The 16,065-nt window shown below is 51.9% G+C and overlaps 1 long non-coding RNA gene across 9 annotated transcripts; it reads left to right on the forward strand.

The window, feature by feature from the left end:
• The first annotated feature begins 245 nt into the window (after positions 1-245).
• On the forward strand, positions 246-13,427 carry LOC112315559 (uncharacterized). 9 transcript variants are annotated; one of them, XR_008427555.1, is made up of 7 exons: positions 246-639; positions 866-1,044; positions 1,680-1,877; positions 2,488-2,596; positions 3,010-3,159; positions 3,788-9,928; positions 13,107-13,427. It is a non-coding gene; the product is annotated as an uncharacterized lncRNA (long non-coding RNA). The 9 variants fall into 9 exon arrangements; XR_006652907.2 differs by lacking the exon at positions 246-639 and having other exon boundaries at positions 728-1,044; positions 3,788-9,638; positions 9,759-9,928; XR_006652908.2 differs by lacking the exon at positions 246-639 and having other exon boundaries at positions 728-1,044; positions 3,788-9,488; positions 9,759-9,928.
• Positions 13,428-16,065: the final 2,638 nt, after the last annotated feature.

A 16,065-nucleotide genomic window follows, 5' to 3' on the forward strand; every position in this document is an offset into this window, starting at 1 on the left:
TAGAGGTGGAGAACAGTCAGAATCTGATGACTTCCCTGTGGAAGCCAGGGTGAGGTGTTGCTGCCCCTCCACCATCTCACCCACAGGCGCCCACATCAGAGACAGGGCTGCCAATCAACCAGCCTTTCCAGGAAGACAGCTGTACAAACATGCTGGACACGTATATTTTTATTGCAAGTGGGCACAGAGCTAACTTTCTTTTTGTAACGACTGTCTCTCTGACTCCATTCTCAGCCTCACCGTAGGTCCCAGCCACAGCTGGGGTGGCCATTTCTGGGGGGGTAGGGGGTGCGGTGGGCGGGGTTTTGGCTCACTCTGTGCCCTTGGCATCTGGCCTCTGGTGCGCACGGTGTCCACACTTCGTAGGTGCCCTGCGCCCGCAGTGACACTCTCCTGGTCTGTGTGCAAGAGTGGCTCAGACTCAGCCCCGTCAGGGGCTGGCTGTGAACTCTGCTTCACCCTGTCTCCACTCTGCGGGAGGCGGGCAGAGCGGCCTCCGTCTGATTCAGGACCCGTGACTGGCAGCAGGAGGAAACTTGAGGGTTTGCTCACTCGGGTGAAAAGCTCCCACCCAGGTGTAACGTTGCCACTTTCGTCCACACCCTCGGCCGAAGCCAGTCACGTGGACACCTACAGAAGGTAGGAATGCAATCTCACCAGAGGGCAGAGAGCCAAAAATAATTTGCAAAGCATGCTAATTACTACAAAAACGCATTCACAAACCCCTCTTCCAGGCCTGGGAGGAAGACGCTTTTGGAACTGCTTCCAGGCCACAGGGGGTTGTCAGACGAACTCACAAAGAGTCTAGAGGCCTTGCTAGAAATGCGTGATAAGGATTTATTCAGTGATCTTTGACTTTGCACAGGAGCACAGCGAGGGAAACTCAGAAACTCAGTCTGCGTCAGGAGTCCTTTAGGGGGAAGCAGACAGTTATCGGAGTCTGACGGGTATCCAGGTGTTGATGTGGATGGAAAGTTCAAAGTTCAAGTGCCCATGCTGAGTAGAATGAGAATAGCCTTTCCTCACGCCGCAGCCTTCACAACGGTAATAACTCCAGCAGCTTGCTTAAATGACTCCATTCTATACACTCCCTATGCTTTGCTCGGGGTGCTAAATGAACACTAACCGCACAATTCATTTTTCGCCATTTTCAGGCTTAATAAATATTATTGATATTTTGGTGACTTGTGGCCTGGACTTTATTATCTTGTTAATATTTTAATATAGATATATGCGTGTTAAATATTTAGTAATATTTCAGTTATAGATATATGTGTATATAAATATTTAACATTTATTTTTGTTTGAGTAATTTAATTTAGATATTAAGGGGAAGCAAATTTTGCCACACCAAAACATGCCTTTCGGGGGTATTGATTATGTTAAGCTGGTTATTATTAAAAGTAAAAGACCAAGAGAGAACCTTTGACCCTCCCACTTACCTGCCTAATGGAATTTATTCATTTATTTTTAAGAGTTTATTTATTTATTTTTAGAGAGATGGGGAGGGAGGGAGAGAGAGAGATGGGGAGGGAGGGAGAGAGAAAGGGAGAGAAACATCAATGTGTGAGAAAAATATTGATTGGCTGCTTGCTGCATGCCCCCAACCCAGGATGTGGCCCGAAACCCAGGCACGTGCCCTGACTAGGAATCTGAACTGGCGACCTTTTGGTTTGCAGGACGACACCCAGCCCACTGAGTCACAGCAGTCACGGCAGCCTAATGGCATTCAGATAGAAAAACGTGCCTCCAGAGAGCTTTCATCTCAGCTGAATGTGAGCTAAGTGCGGCAGACGGGGAGGAACCGAGCAGAGTCTGTCGGGCTCTCCTTGGCGTCGCCTTGTTCTGGGTGGCTGGCGAGAACGGATCTCCCGCAGGTTTGCTGTCTTACCCGCCTGTGAACTGCCCACTTTCACGTTCCAGTGCCAGGCCCCTGCCTCTCCCCCCCCTAGTCCAGAACAGCATGTGAGTCTCAGCTGCCCCAGTGTCTTGAGCCCCAAATTCTTATGGAATCCCCTCAGGTACCCCTGTAATCAAGGTGATCGTTTTCTCCTATTAACCTGTGTCACGCCAATTTGATTAACAGTTCGGCCAGAAAACTGGAGGGATAGAAGGCAAAGTATTTCTCCTCCCCACCCTAGTAGGCATTCATCTCTTAACTCCAAGATGTCAGACACCTGAGTTTAGTTGTTGGTTTTTTTTCCTATAAAGCCCTTGGTCCTATCAGCACACATCTGCCTCTCATGAGTAAATTGATGACCCACTTTCTGGTGTTTGGAAAAGACCACCATATTTCCATATTTTCCGTGACAGAAATTCTAGGGGGCACGTGTCTGGGGTGGGTGCAGGGGGGTGTCAGGGGGTTGAGACCCTCCTCCCTACCAGGCAGGACTGTGGAATTGGATTTCATGGGAAATAGTAAAAAAAATTAATAATTCCTACAATTACTATGCATTTATCACCCAATGTTCCCTGGAAACTGTGCAGGAGCTTCCTCTTCCGGGGCCTGGAACAGAGGCCTTAGTGTGGAACATCACTTCTGAACACAAAGACTGAAGGAGTGATGGAGAAACTCAAACAGTAAACAGCCAGGAAGGTCAGCATCAAGGCCAGGTGGTGGAAAGGGGCTGGTACCAGATGCTGCCAATGTGCCTCGCGCTGCCTGAGGGGAAATGGGAAAGCAAGGCAGCCTTGTGGGAGACGCAGGGCTGTCCTGGGAAGCCCCCAGTTCCTCCAGTGGTCAGCTAGGAACATGGCACTGGGGCTCAGGTGGGTGGCCTTCTGCTCGCACTGGTGCCAGGGCCCTGAAGGCCATGGGGCTTGGTGTGGGGGTGGGGGGACGGGGGGTGCAGAATCCGAGGTGCTGCCTGTGAGGAGGGGCTCAGGCCCAGGATGCCTCCCTGAAATCCACCCCAGACGTGGGCCCCCTCCCTGGGGCCACTCGGAATCACCTTCCCACCCCCCTGGTCCTTCTTTCTCCAACTTGACCACTTGAATGCCCACCCACAGAATCTGCCTGCTGGTGGTTCGGGACCAAGTTCAGGGCTGGAGCAGGATAGGCCTTCATCGAAGAGGCGAAGATGCTTTGTTGTCTTCTCTCGCTCGATACCTGAGTGCATGTCACTGAAAGCCCAGGGGCAGGAGACATCTGGAGAACAGGTTCGGTGATGGCGTGGTTGGTGTTACAAGTCCGTTTCCCTGATAGTCGTAATTAGGGGGGAAATGGTTACCCGCTTTCCAAATGCCTTGAGCTCCCCGAGGGAAGATGCCCAGGGCCTTGACTCTCTGCTGGCCTTGTGCGGCACAATCGCTTGGCATCTCTGAGGCTATTTCTTCAGCTGGGAAATGGAAAACAAGGGAGAGGATGGGTTAAAAGCCAGCAAAGTTTTCCCTGGCTCTATTTAAAGGACATCCTTTTACTAAATGCCATGATTTGGCATTTTATGTCAGTTCAGGGTACTTTAAAGAAATATAACACTATATCTTCCTAGGGTGTATAATGGATCTCTTATTTCAAACATCCGCCTGTGACACTCCACCCCACCCCCAGCATTTAAGACACATAGTCGATATTCTTCAAATAGTCAGATTGTGACCAGATGCCAACGACCAACCATTCAGGGCTTAAGGGTTCTTAACTCTTGCCAACCTTACTTCCGTGTTTTAATTCACTCGTGACAACAGCTAACAGTTTTTTTTAACAGTTGCTCTATGCCAGGCATTGTTCTAACAGGTTACATCTTCTAAACAGCCTCATAATAACTTGGTGAATTGGTGCTGTTTTCAGTTTCCCATTTTATGGATGAGTCAACTGAGGCACAGCAAGGCACATGCCCACCCTCTTTCCAGAAGCTCCACGCCTCTTCCCTTCTCCTGAAGGCCCACGGCCATTTTTCTGCTCGGGATTATCCAGTGTATCCTTTTCAGGACTGTTGCTCTCTTGGTGCAGCTGTCGTCTTCTGTTACCCCTCAAAACGATAGCCTGGGGACGGGGGTAGGAAGGTATGGAAACTTCTTCATGTGTGTGTGTGGCGGGGTAGGTGACCCAGGAGCCCAGAGGGGACAAGGACCCTGCACCGAGCATGGGGGTTGGAGTGGGGGTCGCCCCCCACGCCATCCCCCATCTGCGCCCACTCAGCCCCTGCATCCCAGGCAGTGGGCCTGCTCCACTGCGGAGACCTGCATTCTCCCCCTGCATTTTCCAATTTCACCTTCCCGAGGTTTCATTCTAGCCATAAGTCTTCTCAAATGGCTATTGCTCCAGAAGCATTTTCAAAGAAATGAAAACCGTGTTCACCAGGGTGAGAAAACAGAGGCATTTTTTCTCGGCTACAGAAAAGAGGAGACCCAAATCCTTCCCACCCAGAGAGCACATTCCTGGTGGCTCCTGGTCCAGCCTTCTGGGTGTGGAGGGGTGGGGGGCAGGGGGAGGGCTGCCTCCTGGCTGTGCTCTCCCCAGGTCCCATGCGTGCTTGCCGACAGGCCTCTCGGGAAGAGCGCAGCCTGGGGGAAGGAGCGTCTCTCCCGAGCTCCATCCCCCACCTCCTACCGGTGGCAACAACATCTGACCTGAAGGTGGTCCTCACCACTGGCCCCACGAGGCATGTGACGTCTATCAGGGAGCCCGGGAGAGGTCTGTAAATGACAGCTGCATTCAAACCCAAACAGAACCTGAACGTGGCCACTTAATGAGCATGACGGGGCAAATTCTGGGCACCCTGTGGCGGCTTAGCTGCAGCCAGGGAGAGAAATCCACCCCTTCACTCAGAGTTTGCAGAAGGCATACAAACATGCCTCTAACCGGCCCTCGCTCAGACCCAGGCAGACTGGTCTTGTTACTTCAGACACAACCTGAGTGGCTCTTGCGAGGGCTGTAGGGCACCTCGGAAGACGTCTCCTTCCCTCTTCCAGCTCCTAAGATGCCAAAAGTAAGCAAAGACGCCGGTATCAGGGCTAGAGTCCTCTTTATAGATCAGTGGTTGGGGATCTTGGTCTGCAGGAAGAGGGACCTGGTAACAGAGACACAGAAGAGGTGCCCCAGAACACAGAGGAAGGGGCCAGGACTGAGGAGACTGCCCAGAAGGAGGCAGAGATCGAGTTGTGGTTGACCTTGAATGCATGCCCAGGAATGCAGACTCTATATCATCCTCAATGTGGGGGCATTTCAACCACGGGGAGTGAGCCTGGCAGGGCTCTGTCTGTGGGCTAGAAGGAGCCTTGTGCTGGATCTGAATAGGACAGATGGACAGACGGGCTGGGTGTGCACAGGGGAAGACCAGTGGCCCCATGTGAGAGGAGTTGATGAGCAATAAAGCACTTTAAGTGTGGCCTATCGCCCATGGGTGCACTCCCAGCACAGACATTTATTATTCACCTGTTCACTGATGTGTCCCCAGCCACTAGAACAGTGCCACAGACTGGTACACCTACTAAATAGTCATTGAATAAATATGCGAATAAATGAATAAGTGGGGAACTGCAAGGGCCAGGTAGGGGTCAAGAACGAGAGTAGCCAATCTCTAGGTTCCAAATTAGCGTTCTCAGAGGGTTCATCCTATGGCCTGGGCATGACCCCCAGCCAAGTGGGTGGGGTCAGGGAAGCCTGGTTCCTGAGACCTAGTCCCAGAGCCTTGAGGCCCAGATAGACAGCAGATGTGGGAAATGCTGCGTCCTTGAGTGAAGATGAGCTCTAAAACTGCGAGGACGCCCCCCAGGCCAGGCCGCCTGGCCCCACCTCTGCCCAGGGCTTTCCAGAGGAGGCCCTCCCTGGTGGGCTGAGTCAGGCTCCCCCAAGATGTTTACATTCTAATCCTCGGAACCTGTGACTTTACATGATAAAAGGGACTTTGCACATGTGACTAAGCTTCTAGAGATGGGGAGATTATCCTAGATTAGCCAGGTGGGTCCCATGTAGTTACAAGGTCCTTACAGGAGGGAGGCAGGAAGGTCAGAGTCAGCGAAGGTGATTTGACTAGGCAAATAAAGGCTCGAGTGACGTGGCCCTGAGCCAATGAAGGCAGGCAGCCTTAGGAGCTAGAAAAGGGAAGGAGACGAATGCTCCTCTGGAGCCTCCAGGAAGGATGCAGCCCTATCAACACAGTGATTTTAGAGTTTCTGCCTCCAGAACAATAGGAAGATAAATTTGTTCATTTAAGCCACTGAGTCTGTGGTACTTTGTTACAGCAGCCACAGGGAACTAATACACCCTCCCTCATCCCCTACCATCCTCAAGTACCTGCTGGCCTCAGGGGATGCCTCGGACCCCAGCCCTGGACCCCCTTGTGCTGCTGCGACACACTGACCAACACCTTGGAGAGTGAGGGCAGAGGCCCGGTGCAGTGAGGGAAACACCCTCATCAAAGGAGGTGTGGGGGCCAACAATCTGTTTTTCTTCTCACCAGCCCAAACACACCGGGCAGTTGAAGTTTACACGCCATTACGGACAAAGCAAAAAGGCAGCAGGAGCCTGAGATTTTGAAGGAAATCGGTAATTTACAGGTAGCTGAGGAAGAACAGAGCTCAGGGGGCAGACACATTCCTTCCAGGTGACCCAGAGACAGAGGGGTGTGGGGTGGGCACCGAGCTCCCAGGCCCCTGCCTGCCTCCTGCCTACCTAATGCCAAGGGGGATGCTGAGATTCCCCTCCCGCAGTAGGCCTCTCCATCTGAACCTTTTAGGCGGGAAAGGGTGAAGTTCTTTCTGAGTCTTTTGTTTCTTAGTAACCAGCTTAAAATCAATGCCCCAAAAGGCATAGTTTTGAGGGTGGCAAGACTTTGGTTCCCTGGAGAGAGTTCCCTTACAAATTGTAAATGTCCTCTTAGAAAGGGTACCTTTTACTCAGTTTTCGGAACTTCTTTCCTGTCCATTGTCTCTTTAAAATAACCAGGCTAAAATTATTGATCTCCCAATAGGCATATTCTGGGGTGGCAAATCCCACTTTGTGTCGGTACCCAGGCTCCGGGCACTGAGCCGCCCAGCACGGTCTTACAAGGAGGGGCTCGCACTCTGAGCTTGGCTTGCCAGCTGGTTAAAAAGGTCCCATGACCGAATACCTCCTTTCCTGCCAAACCCACACCCTCGCTGACCCCCCTCACCAGATAGAGCGCCTACCCTCTCCTCTCTGCTCCCATCCTCGACCTTTGGCAGTTTGGGGAGGACAGTTTTGGTCATCACAGGGGTGGGTGTTTTTACTTCCATCTGGAGCAGCAAGGTCAGTGTGCCACAGACCGTTTAAAACATGCAGCACCTGACTGTTCAGGCAGGGGCACTGACCTCTTTTCCCTCAGAGGGTCAAGTAAAAAAAAAATGACAACAGCCAACACAGCAATAGCCAGTCAGTGTGAATGAATCAAAATTATACCTGTTTTCTTTTGTCAGATTGGCAAAAAATATATTTTTCAGTGTGCTACAGACTCTCAGTAAGAGGTGAAAAGGGCTGGAGACCACTGGTCTGGAGGGCAGAGGCCAGGAATGCTGCTGCGTGTCTGCCCACGTCCCGGATGGCCCTGCCCCACCACCACGGCATTGCTGGCCCCCGACGTCGGTCACGTGGAGGCTGAGAAACCCTGCTCCCGAGCGCATGTATTGTTTGAGGGTGGAAATCGCAACTTATTCCTTTTTAAATCCCCAGCCCCAGCTGAACCTGGCACAGAGTTCCAGGATACCGTGCCGTTGGTGAATGCCGTGTGCGTGGATGAATTCCTGTCTTCCTAAAACACGGGTGATGCGTGGTCCCCTTCAGGCTGCAGACACGCCTCAGGCCCACTAGCATGGATGTAAACATAGCTGCATACACACACACAGGGAGGGACACACAGGGGATGCGGGCGTCCAGGGACCTGCCTGGCTCCAGTCTGACCACCAGTCCCCCGTTCACCTGAGGAGCAGGAGGAGCCTCTTTTCTCTCTGCAGGGAGAACGACCAGGGGGCAGACTTGTCAGCAGAGGCATTAAAGTATTCCCTGTAATTAATCTCCCCAGCAAGGCCGCTTCCCCATTGTGGCTCCATTGTCAGATAAGCAGTGGACTCAAAAGAAAAGAGATCCTTTTGGCAATTACCCACTCAGAAGACAAGTCAACAAGGGGAACGGTGAAATGTCAATTTTGACGCACAAGGGCCCAGAGCATGGCAGGCAGGCCTCACTCGTTAAATTGAGCACTGATGGTGGGCATGGAAAACGGGATGGATGACCGGCCACCCCGCGGCAACACTGGTGGGGCTGGGACAGCCATGAGGCAGAGGCACTAACCCCTTCCGTGACATCTCCTCTCCTGGGGACTGGAGGAAGCTACAGAAGGGGCTGGTGAAGAGGAGAAGAGAGGCACAGGGAGGTAGCACAAAGCTGGAGGTGGGGTGACGTGCTGGGAAAGTTGGGACAGAAATAGCCTGAAATGTACTAGAACTCTGTGAACCAAATCAAGTGACAATGGGCCCTCCCCGCTTCTGCCCTATACACACTCCACCGGGTCATCCAGGTTTGGTGTGCTGGCAGGCTTCCCTTCAATGTGGCATTTACCGCCCTGGGGGTATGTCCTGGCTGCTCGTTCCTGGCCCTGACAGTCTGTGAAGTCCCAGAGGTGAAAAGAAGCTCCCACTCCTGCCTCAGTCTCCTGTGCTTATCTTAGGCAACGTGTAACAGCGGGGTCGGAAAACAAACGAATCACTGAACAGACTCCATCAGGTGAATCTGTGGAGCGTTGCAGTGGAAAGCGGGACAAAAGGTCAAGGGCCAGTCGACAGCGGCCACCCTCACTGAGTCAGAGAGTTTGGGTTTCATTCAAGAGGCAGCAGGGACTTAACTAGGGGGTGCCCCACCCTAAGTCTGGCGTGGCAAAGACATTCCCTCCTTCAGTACATGCAGTTGCAACTTTCCACGTGACCACCAGTGTCCTGAAGTCTGTGTGGTGCTTCGGGTTTGGTTTTCAGGGTGTGGCAGGGAAACCAAACCCTCTTCACACCATCTTCCATCTAAGGCCTGGAACTGGTTCCAGTTAACCGTGCTTGAACTTGGCGTATGTGATATGGTTTCAGTCTCGTAGCGCACCATACATTTGGGAAAAATAATAAAACATCCAGACTGGAATTTTCCAGTGGGTGGCCTCTGGGAGGCGGGGTCCTTTGTCTTCTCCACTTTTGCTTGTATCGCTTTGTGTTTTGCCCACATTTCCTCCAGGGCACACGCCTGTTGGCCTTGAAGGAGTTGTTGCCCTGCCCCCACCCTTCTCTTTAAGAACCTCCCGCCCCATCGACCCAATGACACGAGAGACGCTGCCGGGTGTGTGCCACATGACGGCACCCCCAGGCCCCCCTGGTGGCTTGGATGTGGACATTTGAATACGAGGCGCCCAAATCAAAGCCTTTCCCCAGGTTCCTGGAAATGAAACTCAGCTGTCTCCCTCCAGGTGGCTGGAGCATGAGGTGTGGCAGCTGGATGAGGCTGGAAGAGAGAAGAAAGCAGCGTTTTCTAAAGAGGAGCAGAGCCAGCAGCGGTGGGAGAGGCCTGCTCTATTTCAGGCTCCGGGTTCTAGTGGTCTTGAGGCCCCAGCGTGTTCCTGCCTCCCAGTTCTGGGAACGACCCCGGTCTCTCCCCAGTAATCCCCCTTCTGGCATCAGCTAGTTCCAGTGGATTCCTTCCATTGGTACCCCAACTCATTATAGTTACCAGGGTTTGCTTTACTTTTCAGTCAGAAAAAAATCTTGAGAATAGGAGTGTATATACGTTACATTTCTGTACATTCTTACTTGGCCTCTAATTTTAGATCCAGACATTCGCGACTGTGACAATCCCACCAAACCTCTGAGTGCAAGGGAAGACCAGTGCTTCCTGGGTCTGCTAGGAGAGTGACTTGCTCTGGTGGATCTTGCCTCTGTCACCTGCCCCTCCACGCCGTCCAGGCCAGGAGCTCCCCTCGGAGGACCAGCCCTGCAGGTACCCTGGCCAGGAACCCACCCTTAGGAGTTAGAGTGGGCAGAGGCCGGAGCGAGCGATTTCCAGCTCAGGGCTATGCCTGAGATACAGCCCTACTGTGTATGGGCTGTGTGAGCATGTGAGTTGCTAACATCCCAAACTTCAGTGTCCTGATCTTTAAGACGTTGCCGATAGAGGCCGTCTGCCTTCTAGAACCTGGCGGGGGTGGGGCGGGGGAGTAGGAGCGGGAATCCAGGGACATGATGCTATGACCTCACAAGAAGCTCTAGGAAAACAGCAGATCACATGTTCATGTTCTTGGCTTCTCCCTTCGAGTAACGTCCGCTGGAACAAGAACATGCTTCCTCTTAGCATCTTCCGCTCTTAGATCCCCGAACACATGTCCTTGAGCTGCATGATTCAAACGTTCCAGTAGGATTCTCCTGACCTTCAGCTTTGAGCTCTGCCCAGGGTCTCCATGACTCCATGGAAGTGTGGCAGTCAGCTCAGGCTTGTGCTACAGGAACAGATGACATCCCTCCCCCCCGCAAAAAATATCTCGGCAGATTACAACTAAGGTTTATTTCTTGCTCACAATCGTGTTCATCTCAAGCTGCAAGTAGGGTGCATCCTTGCTCCACGCCCTTCATTCCGGGACTAAGGAGCAGCCCTATCCAGCACAAACATACTCGTGACAGAGGGAGAGGAGAGAGAGGGAAACGTTAGAACGTTCACAGAGCTGGTGCATCCCACTTCCACCTCCATGTCATTGGTCAAAGCAAACCGCGTGGCCAAGCCTTCTGTCAATGGGAAATACACTTTTCTTGCGTAGATGAGTTCAAGAAAATACTTTGACCAAATAAGTCTTTCCCTGGAAGGTTCCCCACTGGCCTCAGGGACTCTGGCTGGACATGCAGGGAAATACTGAACTTCAATGTTGCAGGCCCGATTCCCTCTGGGCGGGGGAGGCGGGAGGACAGCTTGGTCCTTCCTCTGCTGCTGTGTCTCTCTGGGCTCCAGGGAGCCTCTCCCCCTCGTAACAACCATATTTATTTCCAGCTTCAGTACAGATGTTCACATTGGAAAAACTGGAAGAAAATAATCCTGAATCTGACACTGGTTTTCTCTGTGATCGTTTTTTGGTAATCTTTCAGCTTTTTGAGAATGAGTATGTATTTGTTGAATAAGAAACTAAAAAAATATATTTAAAAAAATTAGAAGGTACATCTGGCAGTGAAGTGGAAGATGGATTCCAGGGGAGAGATGTTGGGGACAGAGGAACAGGGAGGATAGGGGTGAGGCTAAACCAGGGCAGAGGCTGTGGGGACCGAGAAGAGCTATCACATGAAGTTGGCCTTCATAGGACTGGCTCTAAGGGGTTGAGAGGGAGGCTTCCATTGATCACCTCCTTTGGGCCAGCACTGACAGACACGGAGGCCCGTCTACCAGCAGAAGGACAGGAAGCCTCCCGATGAGAAGGCCGCAGGTGTCATCCTTGGATGCAGGAAAGTCAGAAGCAGTTGCCTCCTTGAACCCTCCCTAGCAGCACCGGTATCTTACCCAGGTTCTTCCTGGTAAGTGGGTCAGCACCCAATCTTCAAACATTCTTTTATTATTTGGACACTGTCCACAAACAGCCACCATCTTGCTCTTAGAAAACAAAGGCGGGTGGACACAGAGGGGCCATTCCATCCACCCTCCTGTCCCCGAGGGAGGAAAGTGTACAAGCAGACCTTCCTGATGTTACAAGGGACCCCAGTTCTCCGGGCAAACAGGGTTCTCTTCACAGGGTGTAGTGCTCAGCGAGTCCGGTAGTGTCTCGGAGATTTACGCTCCGTGTTGTGTAAACAGACACCATAACACTTGTTTCATAGAGTTTGTGCGCATAGAAAGCAATCATTTTTGCAAATGACACGACAATGCCTGGCACATAATTAGTAATTATTGTAATGATAGAGCTCTTCTGGCACCACAACATGACGGCATAAACCATTCGGCAAGGCTCGGGCAAGCCCCTATCAGCACAATCAAAGCAGTAAGTAAAAGCCATCTATAATTTGTCCATTCCACCATGTAAGGGTCAGGAAGTTCTTCCTTGTGTCCAGACTAAGTTTCTCCACTGCAGCTAAACCCATAAACTAACACCCTGCCGTGTGCCAATGGCCTTGGTCTGGAATGAGTCCAATGTCACGGGAAGAGCATTTGCTATGGAGTCAGACAGTCCTGCTTTACAACCACAGGATCCTGGGCACATCACTAAAAATCTCTTGAATTCAACCTCCCCTGTTCAAAATGGGAGTGATATTATCTGCCTTAGGCTGCTGTTTTGAAATTATTTTGAGCATGATACAGGCAATGCATCTGGCCTGTAAAAGGTGTGCATTAAATGTGAGTTCTTTTCCATGCATTTTGAATAGATTTCAGCATTTAAGGAAAATCATATATTTTTTAAACTCAAGAATTTTTTCCAGCTAATTATTTATATCCAGGACCATTATAGCTATTCAGTATTTGGGCCCCTCTGTGTCCAGAGACATCCCATAATGCCCATTAGAAGTGCGAATACGCTGAGATTAAAGAGGAGTGAGCAGCAAAGCCAATGGTGAAGTTCCCCTCTTGACAACCAACTTGCTGCTCCTAGAGCTTATTTCCAAATATCTAACTCTCTAAGAGGGAAGAAAGCCTGACCAAAAAAAAAAAAAAAAAAACCAAACCCACAAAAAAAAACCCACATTTCTGGGGCCCAGGGACTCTCATTGAGATGTTACAGTGCAGGACCATGTAGAGGCCATGGGGGGAGGAGGGTCTGTGTAGGCAGGAAAACACATTTACATGAAGCTGCACATGCCATGTTGCGACTCTTTATTAAAATAGAACGCTGATAACAGGAAACCAATAGTCACACTTAGAGAATTAAGAAGGCTGAGTCACTGATTAGAACAGCCAAACACGGGCTTGGCTGACGGGGCTGGGCCTGCCCCGTTTTATTATTACTCACGAACCCAGGCTCGTGCTGAAAAGACTGTATTCAGTTTTCCTTTTAATTCTGTTCTTTGTGCCTCTTGGGTCCCTTTTCTCCACCTCCTCAGGAAACTTTCCCGAAACCTCAGGAACAAGACTAAAATGACCTAATTTAATTTAGGGACCACAAGTACGTTTCCTGCTTTCTCTGAAAACCACTTTTCTCCTCGACAAACAGGGTAAGACATGCCTGCTTCTGAACCTCGTCTGTCTCCTGCCCATCACCACCGCCTCGGCTCAGGTGGTTCTCCCTCCCGAACGAAGGCAGCTACAGCCCGTCTTGTCTCCCAGCCTCGAGACTTAGCATCACGGCTCCTGCCTACCCACCCCCACCCCACCTCCAGCCCACACCATCCATTCTCCAGGCTGTTGCTACGGTGGCATTTCAGCAATGCCATCTGACCTGACCATGCCAAGCACCTCCTATTGGTGTCTATAATAGAAGGGACTAACCACCCCCCACGAGAATGGAAACTTGAACAAGACCTCTGTGAAGACATGGTGTCTACGCACTGCTCATCATTCCTGCGTCTTCTTACTTCTTTTCCCTGACACTTCCTGTCTAGTCATATGGCACAGTTGTCCCAAATCTCTGGGTCTACGCATGTGCTCCGCTGTCTTCCCTAATTCCTACTAGCGGAGGAAGGATTGGCTTAGAAATCTACTCTTTCACGGTGCCTCCCCGGCCTCTCCAGGCTTGCTTCAGCGCCCGTCTTCTGTGACTCTGACACATTCTGCCCTTACAGGTGTCCCCTGCTCCTGCCACTGCAGGGTGGTCTCCCACGCTGGCCCAGCTCACTGGGACAGGCGTGTCCCTCTCATCTCCGCCTCCCCGGTGCCTGATGCAGCCAATGGCAACAGTGAGCGCCAAAGTCACAGTTCAGCAAGGAGTGAAAAATCCGCACTTGGCCAACTGATGCGTGCCGTAACAGATACACGCCAGGAGCTCGGCTATCCCAGAATCTGAAACTGGAAGTAGACAAACAGTGAATCCCTCTGGGCAGCTGCTTTTACAGTCTTCAGTTTGGGGGGAGGTAATTATTTATTGAGCGGCTAAATTTGGTAGGGTCCAATTACAACATGGCCTGACTCAGACACAGTCTGTCCTCTCTCTTGCCCACCCCTGAGTGACAGCTCAGGTCAGTTCAGAAATGACTGGAGTCCCAGAATAGTATCGAAACTTCCATCTGGCTCCAGTCAGTCCCGTCACCCTCTGACTTGGGAACCAGCAGTGAAAACATGGAACTAGTGAGTTCCGTGGCCCACTCCAAGCCGTATCCCCCACTCTCTTTGCTGCGCTGGATCCTGCAGGGCCAGCCACTCACAGGAGGGGGGATGACAGCCTGAGAGGCCCCATCTTCACACCTGGCTGGTGATGCCTGTGTCTCTGCTCCCCAGGCCTCCAAAAGTGGACTCGGCTTCCTCAGACCCCCCTGAGTACCCCACACCAAACCACGTCCTGATGTTTGAGGGCCCACCTTAGGCTCCTATCCTGGACAGCCCCCTGCAGACTCCTTCTCCTGGGTTCCACACACCTACAGGTGAGAGGTTGTGTCTGCCTTGCCTCAGTTTACCCCAACACCCGGGGCCCATGTCAGCTTCTCTGGCACTCCAGCTCTGAGAGCCGACGAGACAGTGAACTGCCTCTCTCCCAATGCTCTGCCTCCTCGTCCATGACAGTTCTCCTGGGCCCACTCCCTAGATCCATCTTTCATCTCTAAGCCCCTCCCACCATCGACCCTCCCCCAAAAACCCCTGGGTCACAGGGCCCGTCCTTCTGCCTCCTTGGGTGGGTCTCACACTTCTCTTCTGAAAGACGAGAGTCCCCATCATCCTTCGTCCTCGACTCTGGGGTCTCATCCAAATTCTGAAACACAAAGAAAAAGCTTCTTTCTTTGCTATTGATCGAATTTCCATGGTATCAGGGAAGAGATAGATGGGAAATTTGCTTCGAGGAATGGCACAGGACGGTGTGTTGGGCTGAGCTACAGGATGGTCCGTGATGTCGCAGCGGCCCGGTGACTCCTGCAGACAGAAGGACGGGCATGCTCTGTATCCGAGACGCTGCTAGTGGTCTGGCATAGGCAGAGCGGTGGCTCGCCATGTACAAGATCTGTCTGGTAATAACGGCTGGCAATGGTGACAGCATTTGTGCACATGCAGCCATGCAAGTATCTATTTAATGTGCTAAAGGACCTTTTGGTACCACTGGGTTGCACTGTAGTTAAAAACGCCTACACTTGGGAAATCCCAGCAGTACAGAAAATGCCAGGTCCCAGGCATTCCAGGGAAATGTTCCCTGTGGGATGGACAAATGGACCAACGGCCACAGAGAGGGAGCTGGGGTTCCGTCGGAACTGGGCAGGTGGGAAGGCTTTGCAAAGGGATGGGAGGGGCTCAGGAAGATTTCTCCGGGGGAGCTGGGCCAGCAGCTCCCATCTAGGAAGAGAAGCACGAGGGAAATTGGAACCCATTTCTCAGTCTTGGGACTCGAGAAAGAGGCAGGAACAGCCGCTGTCTGAGTCTTGGCTCTATTGAGCCCCCGAGACCTCTGCTTCGAGCATCTTTCCCACTGGGTCCTCACTGCAGCCCTGCGAGAGTGTTAACCGATTTTTTGTTTAATGACAAGGAGTAAGATGATTAACTGATTTTTTTTTTTTTATTGACAAGGAGTAAGATGTAGAGAGACTGACTGACAACAAAGCTGGGAACTGCACCCGGGTTTGGCCGGGCACCAAGGCCCGTGTGCCATCCCTGGTGGGCAGGGGCGGAAAGGGCTCTGGAAAGTGAGCTGGGCCTCAGGACAGCCTGACCTTCTGCACGGTGCCCACCTTTGTTTGCTGAAGAACAAAAACCGTCACTCTCCACTGCTCGGAAACACAGACATGTCAGGAGTGGACTCACGGAAGAGCAGCCCAGGCTGGCCCTGCTTCTGGCCTTGGAGACACCAGCTCCCTGAGTTGGGGACAGGGCAGGTGGGCGAGAGGCTCCTCCTTGACAGTGTGTTGGGGACCTGGGCTGCACTCCAGGTGTTCCTGTCACCAAGAATGTTTGTCAGGTGACTTGATGCCCAGAAAACTTCAGCAACTTCACAAAATCGTCACTGTGGCCCCAAGTGGTCAGCCCCATTGTGTCAT

The sequence above is a fragment of the Desmodus rotundus genome, chromosome 8 (genome assembly GCF_022682495.2).
Source record: "Desmodus rotundus isolate HL8 chromosome 8, HLdesRot8A.1, whole genome shotgun sequence".
NCBI classification, from domain to species: domain Eukaryota; kingdom Metazoa; phylum Chordata; class Mammalia; order Chiroptera; family Phyllostomidae; genus Desmodus; species Desmodus rotundus.